This window comes from Epinephelus moara, chromosome 6, assembly GCF_006386435.1.
Source record: "Epinephelus moara isolate mb chromosome 6, YSFRI_EMoa_1.0, whole genome shotgun sequence".
NCBI lineage: Eukaryota > Metazoa > Chordata > Actinopteri > Perciformes > Serranidae > Epinephelus > Epinephelus moara.
In genome coordinates, this window is record NC_065511.1 from 5485239 (window position 1) to 5491929 (window position 6691).

The 6691-nt window shown below is 51.6% G+C and overlaps 1 pseudogene; it reads right to left on the minus strand.

The window, feature by feature from the left end:
- Nucleotides 1-835: 835 nt before the first annotated feature.
- LOC126391651 (uncharacterized) lies at nucleotides 836-4145 on the minus strand (annotated as a pseudogene).
- Between the last annotated feature and the right edge of the window lie 2546 nt (nucleotides 4146-6691).

The window sequence follows — 6691 nt, forward strand, 5'->3', positions numbered from 1 at the left end:
ACACACTCTGTGTGGAGTGTGCTCGAACTAATGGGGGCGCGGGTACGCCTTCCAGCACATACGCTTCCCGTATAGTGTCAAACACCCAGTGGGACAGCCTGGACTTGGACAGGGGCCTACCCCTTTTGCTGAGGCTGAAGCACACAAACAACTGATCAGAGGATCTAATCCCCTGAGTGCGCTGAAAGTACTCCGACAGTGCCCTGACTGGGCACAGCAGAGACTCTTGGCCCTCCCCATCCGAGAGTGCCCTTAGGTCAACTGACTGTGACAGGTGGACATTAGACAGAACCTTCGGCAGGAACGATGGATTGGGGCGAAGAACCACTCCGGATCCCTCCGGCAAGAACCTGTCCTGGCAAGAACCAGTCCTTGTGCACTGACAGTGCCTGAAGTTCGCCAATCCTCCTGGCTGAAGCCATGGCTAACAGGAACACTGTCTTGAGGGAAAGCCATTTCAGGTCTATGGTCCCCAGAGGCTCAAAAGGAGGGCGCTGAAGGGCCCTCAGGACCAAATCCAGGTCCCATGGGGGAACCGATGGCCCAGGCCCACGTGTCGTAAGAATCAATCCACAGTCCTCACTCAGTGCTCCTACCCCAATCCGGACCGCCTTAATCACTGCCACCATGCCACGCAGGGTAACTGCTGTCTTGCCTGTTTCCAGCAGGGACTGCAAGAACTGCAAGATAAATTGCATACCAACTGAGGATGGGTCCACATTACAAGACCTGCACCAGTTAACAAACATTCTCCAGCGATCAGAGTAGGCGGTTCTTGTCGACAGTGCCCGGGCTGCCTGCATAGTCTGCACCACAGGTCCTGGAAAACCTAACGCTAGGAGCCTGTCCCTCTCAGGGGCCAGGCCATCAACCTGAGCCCTGCTGGTAAAGGGTGGAACAGTGTCCCGCTCGCCTGAGACAGAAGGTCCCACCGCACCGGAAGCTGCCATGGTATCTTGTCCAGCAGAGGCGGGATCATTGAGAACCATGGCATGTGGGGCCACAGAGGAGCTACCAGGATCAGACTCACCCCCTCCACCCGAATCTTCCATAGAAGGGCCTGGAGAAGAGTGAAGGGGGGAAAAGCATACAGCTGACCCTGAGGCCAAGGGTGAGCCATAGCATCCCATCCCAGAGGAGGGTAGTTGTTACTGAGGGAGAAGAACAGGCGACAACGCGTTGACTCCCTGGTGGCGAAAAAGTCTACCTCTGCTCTGCCGAAGCGACTCCAGATCTGCTCGACCACCTGGGGATGGAACCTCCATTCCCCCCGGGTTCGGGCCCCCTCTTGACATGATGTCTGCTGCCGTATTCATTGGTCTGGGCACATGAACAGCCCTGAGAGAGCAAAAGTGAGGGTGGGCCCACAGCCACAGTTGAGTTGCCAGCTTGCACAGGACTGGGGAGGCCAAGCCTACCCTGCCTGTTGATGTATGCTGCTCACAGCTGGTGCTGTCGGTCCTGACAATCATATGGTGACCTCTCAGCCTTGGCAAGAACTGTCGGAGTGCCAAAAACACTGCCCTCAGTTCCAGGATATTTATATGCTGGGGCCGCCATTTGTCTTCCCAGCGACCGTTGATCCCGCAGCCTTCGTGAACCGCACCCCATCCGTCCTGGCATGCGTCTGTGAATACCAATTGGCGATAGATCACTGGTCCTAGCACACTGCCCGAGCCTGTATTGGTCGGGGTTCTCCACCAGCTGAGGGCCCTGTAGAAGCCCCTGGATACCACCACCTTGGCATGACGGGGTCCCTGTGGACTCAGACCCAAGCCCAACAGGCACCGTTGGACTGGTCGCATGTGCAGTAGGGCAAGAGGAACTACCTGCACCATGACAGACATCAAGCCCAGTAGCCGCATGCGGAGTCCCCACTCGACCTGGGACTGCAGCTGAAAATAACTGAGGAAGGTGTTGAGGGACTGCTGTCTTTCTGGAGTCAGCACAACTGTGCAACTCCTGGAGTCCAAAACCATGCCTAGAAAGGTTGTCACCTGGAAAGGCTGAAGACAGCTCTTCTTGTTGTTCAGACGCAACCCCAGGTTCTGTATGTGGGCCAAGATCATGGTCACATGCTGCTGACATAAGGCTTCTGACTCCACACAAATCAGCCAGTCGTCAAGGTAATTGAAAATCCTCAGATCCTGACACCTTAGGGGGGCCAGGACTGCATCCATACAATGGGTGAATGTCCGGGGAGCCAGTGAAATGCCGAAAGGCAGAACCCAAAATTCGAAAATCCTGCCCTCGAACCCGAACCGCAGGAAGCGCCAATGCCTCTCCCAGATTGGTATCTGGAAGTATGCATCCTGCAGGTCGATGGTTGCGAACCAATCCCCTGCATTGATGGCCTGCTTCACCCTGGGAATGGTCAACATTTTGCATCGTAGGGAGCGAAGAAACTTGTTCAGCCCCCTGAGATCCAGAATAGGACGAATCCCCCCATCCCGCTTTGGAGTCAGAAAGTAGCGGGAGAAAAATCCTTCTTGACGGTTCCCGGGTTCCACCTCTCTTATGGCCTCTTTCTCTAGGAGAGTAGTGAGCTCGTTCCGCAGGGCTTCCACCTGTTCATGGTCCGCCACTATAGTAAAGGTGGGCACCACTGTCACAGGAGGTCTGCGAGTAAATTGCAGGCGGTAGCCCTGAGTCATGGTGGACACCACCCAAGGATCCGCCCCCAGTGCCAACCAGGCCTCGTGATGGGCTGACAAGGTGTCCTGGCTGGCCTGGCACCCGGTGTAGTCAGAAAGCAGGGGGGCCCTTAGAGGACCCCTGGGGCTTCTTAAAACCACATCTGGCCTTTCCCCGTCCCTGCTGGCCCTTGGCCTTGCTCTTCTGCTTACAAAACGCCTCCAGCTGGGGCCTGAGATCCCCTTGTCCCCAAAATGCCTGGCCCGCCGACGGCTGAGGCCTCCCACTCTGCTGCCTACCCCTGCCACGCAAGAACCCTGTTGATAACTCTCGTGCACATTTACAGTTTTCCTGGGCCTTTTTAATCAGCTTGACTGCAGTAGGCCCAAACATGGCTGAGGGGTCCAAAGGCAACTTCAGCAGCCCCTTACGATCTGCCTGAGGCAGCTGTGACTGGGACAGATACAGGTGGCGTCTAGCCACCCACAGGGAGGACAGAGACCTGCCTGCAGCGGTACCCTGCTCTTTGGCCGTCACTGCCAAGAACGTGGAAGCTGCAATGAGCTCTTCTGCCAAGTCGGGGCCTCCAGTGCTATCCTTTAACTGATGGGACAGATGGCGCACATAACAGGACAAAATGGCCACTGTATTAGCGAGCTTGGCTTGATTTGCCACAGCCTTGTGTGTGCACCCAAGCAGTTTGTCCATAGCACGACAGTTCTTGCTCGAGCACTTAGCCTGCCCTAACACAGGGGCTGAGGGAGTGATCATGTGAACAATTGCCTAATCCACTGGGGGGAGGTCCCCACAAGCAATCTGCTCCTTGTCTTGCATGTTGGTCATCATTCTATTCTTGGATGACCATTTGTAATATTTCCCTGCCTTCTTGAACTGCTTTTTTACCACCGCTTTAAAGTCTGGCAGCAGGGGAATATGAGCCGATGTGGCGGGTACGTCATCATCATCAAACAGGGACAATGACTCATCAGGCTTCTGAAGGAGAGCAACTCCCAGAACCTTGATAGCCCTGGCCATCACATCGTCAAAGCGGCTGACTGTTTCATCCTGAGCAGTACGAGCAACCGTATTATGTTCATGTCAGTAATCAGACTCCTCCGAGGACACGTCTCCCACAACGTCCACCTCACCAACATCATCCTCCCCCTCCTCATAGATATTATAATCTTCCTCCCACCCCAAAGTGGGAGAAGGGGGAGGGGCAGCCTACACTGCTGGCTGGTAAATGGGGGAGTAGCACAGAACTGCCCTCTATGACCACCTGAACCCTCTCCTCTTTCTTGGACGGCCACTGCCATAGTATTTACTTTTGCCTGGGGGCCCCCTAGGGGAGTGGGGGCCGATAGCTTCACCCTTTCAAGGAAATGGAAGCGGGCCTCTCTCGTGCATGCAGGCATAATGAAACAGTCCATACATGTAGAGGGACTCTCTCTGGCCACCCTAGCATGGTCAAGACCCAGACATGACACGCACCTGTCGTGCCCGTCCCCCATGGGCATAGCAACCCCACAACCCACGCACTTATGTGCATCCATACTGGCCATGCACTCCTTCAAAGCCCTTTGGTTTATTTATCTAACCCTGTATACTACAGGCTGTTTCGTGGGGGGGGGTGTATACACCCTTTTATTTTTTTATTTTTTTTTAATTTATTTTTATTTATTTATTTATTTATTTTTATTTTTTTTATTTTTTTTGGCACCACGTGGCGTCAGCAGCGCACGACTGACGGCCTAGAGAGAGAGAGAGAGAGAGTGAGAGCAAGATGGAGAGGAGAGACACGCCTCCCCACTTGTCAACCGGTCAATAGCGGAAGCTTGGGCGAACCAAACAATACTATAGACGCGGCTGTCGTGGAGCTTCAGCAGCCGGCCAGTAGCAGAAGCTTGGGCGAACCAAACAATACTACGGACGCGGCTTTCACGGAGCGTCTAGAGCAGGCCCGCTATAAGCGGAAGCTCGGGCGACCCGAGCAATACTTATAGACCAGCTGTTGTACAGAACCTCCCGTGAGGGTGAGGAATACGTACAGACTGGGACTGCACCAACGAGAAACAGCAAGAGAGGAAACAGAGAGAAAGTGACGTCCCGAGGGCTGCCAGCTGACAGATCCTCAAACTATGCAGGTACTTCTGGAACCCAAGTCTGCTTTCTTTCACACTCTTGCACACAACTTGCTTAACACACTGACACACACTGACGATCAGGTGGAGATCAAACAATCACTGGGTTCACGCCTCCACAGATGCTTTATAGTCGCATCTTGTGGGCGGGGCCGAGCAGGCTGGTGTGTCTTAAAGACTTAACTCCGTCATTCTGACCTCCCCTACCAATTAGAGATAATTGGTTTCCGGTGGAGAAGCAGCTTCTGAAACGATAGGGAACACATTGGCAGCGGCACGGAGTGGCACCGTCGACACTAAAGTGTATTTCCCACCCCAGCCCGCTAGGTGGCTGTACCTACACTAGTTGCCAACGGTTGCCAACTGCTAGTAATGGAAGAAGAAGAGGAAAAACTTTGAGGCAACAACAACTTGGATTTCACGGGTGAGTTTCTTATCAAAATCGTCTTATTAAAAATTTGAAAAACTTAATAACGTTAAGCATCCAGATACCCCTTTGAAAGCTGCAACCGCAGTTGATACTACGGCAGCCGAGACGTATATAAAAGGCTTTTCTCACGGTGCCGGTGTGTATATAATATAATGGAGGCGGGCGTTTTGACGCACAGCGTATGGCGGCGGTATGTGTTGCACTTAATTCGTCCTTCGCAGTCTCTTCCTCTTGTTTATCGCTCATCTTCTGCTTCTTCTGCTCAGCTTGGTGTGTGCTGTGTGACGGACTGCATGTGCATAGGGGGAGGGGCTGACTGTGAGCTGACTGCTCAGAGAGAGAGAGAGAGAGAGTGCAGAGCAAGGAGTCGCTTCAGAGATGCTTTTCTGAAGCAAAAGAAAAGTTGACATGTTCTAAAAAAAAAGAGAAAACATCGCACGTCCTGCGACGTGACTATCGCACATGCGCACATTGCGATGACAATGTTTAAATGATGCATTGTGCAGCCCTAATATATATAAATATATATGTGTAACTTTACATGGAGCACCATCTTTCCATAAACATCAAACCTTATTTACATATATGTATTTACCAATCTTGCTTTCCAGCTAAAATATTTGAAGTGAAGTTTGCAGTAAAATAAAATGACAATGCACATACAATGATAATGCAAATACCAACATGTAAGAATTCATACCTTCTAACACTGCCCCCATGTGAAAAGAAGCATGCAAACCTATTCTGATGTTGTCAAATACCGCCGCTTTGTCAGTGATTTTGGCGTTAGACACAGAGACAAAAAGGCACCTTTTGCAGCATTGTGATATCAGTCAGTAGGATAGGACCTGTCAGGGCAGTATGATACACAGATTGGCGGCAGCAGTTCATAATGCAGCCAGACAGCACCTGTCACCATTCACTGTGTGCCGCTGGACAGCGTCAAGTTGAAAGGTGCCACTAAAGGTGTGTTCACACCGGACCTATTTTTTTTTTTGCTAGCGACGAGTTTACATACAAAGTCAATGCAAACAGGCGATTGAGCATATATTCGCCCAGGAGAAAAATCGCTCGGGCTCCGAGCAACAGCGACAGAGCGACAGAGCAATTTTTCACTCGTCGCTTGAGATGAGAAATCTCATCTGGAGTGGTATTTCGCTGGGTCCTGTCGCTTGCAGCTCAACGCTGATTGCCTGCCGTAACCCCGGAATCCCGGGGGGTTCTTGACTGTCATGACATGTCAGCTTCATTAAAAGTATAGCCGCAAATTAAAAGCAACAATAGATGTAAAAACACATTTAACAATTTTTTCAATCTTCTCCAATTTCTCGTTTTATTTTATGGAAGTGATCAATGTAAGTGCACTTGTCCTAGAGCTGCCACAACGGTTTTTATAATGCAAATAACTCTGAGATAAAACCTACAAGCTTCTCTTCCTATGACTTTGTATGTGTCTTGTATGTTTTCTGAAGCCTTTGGGCCCTAT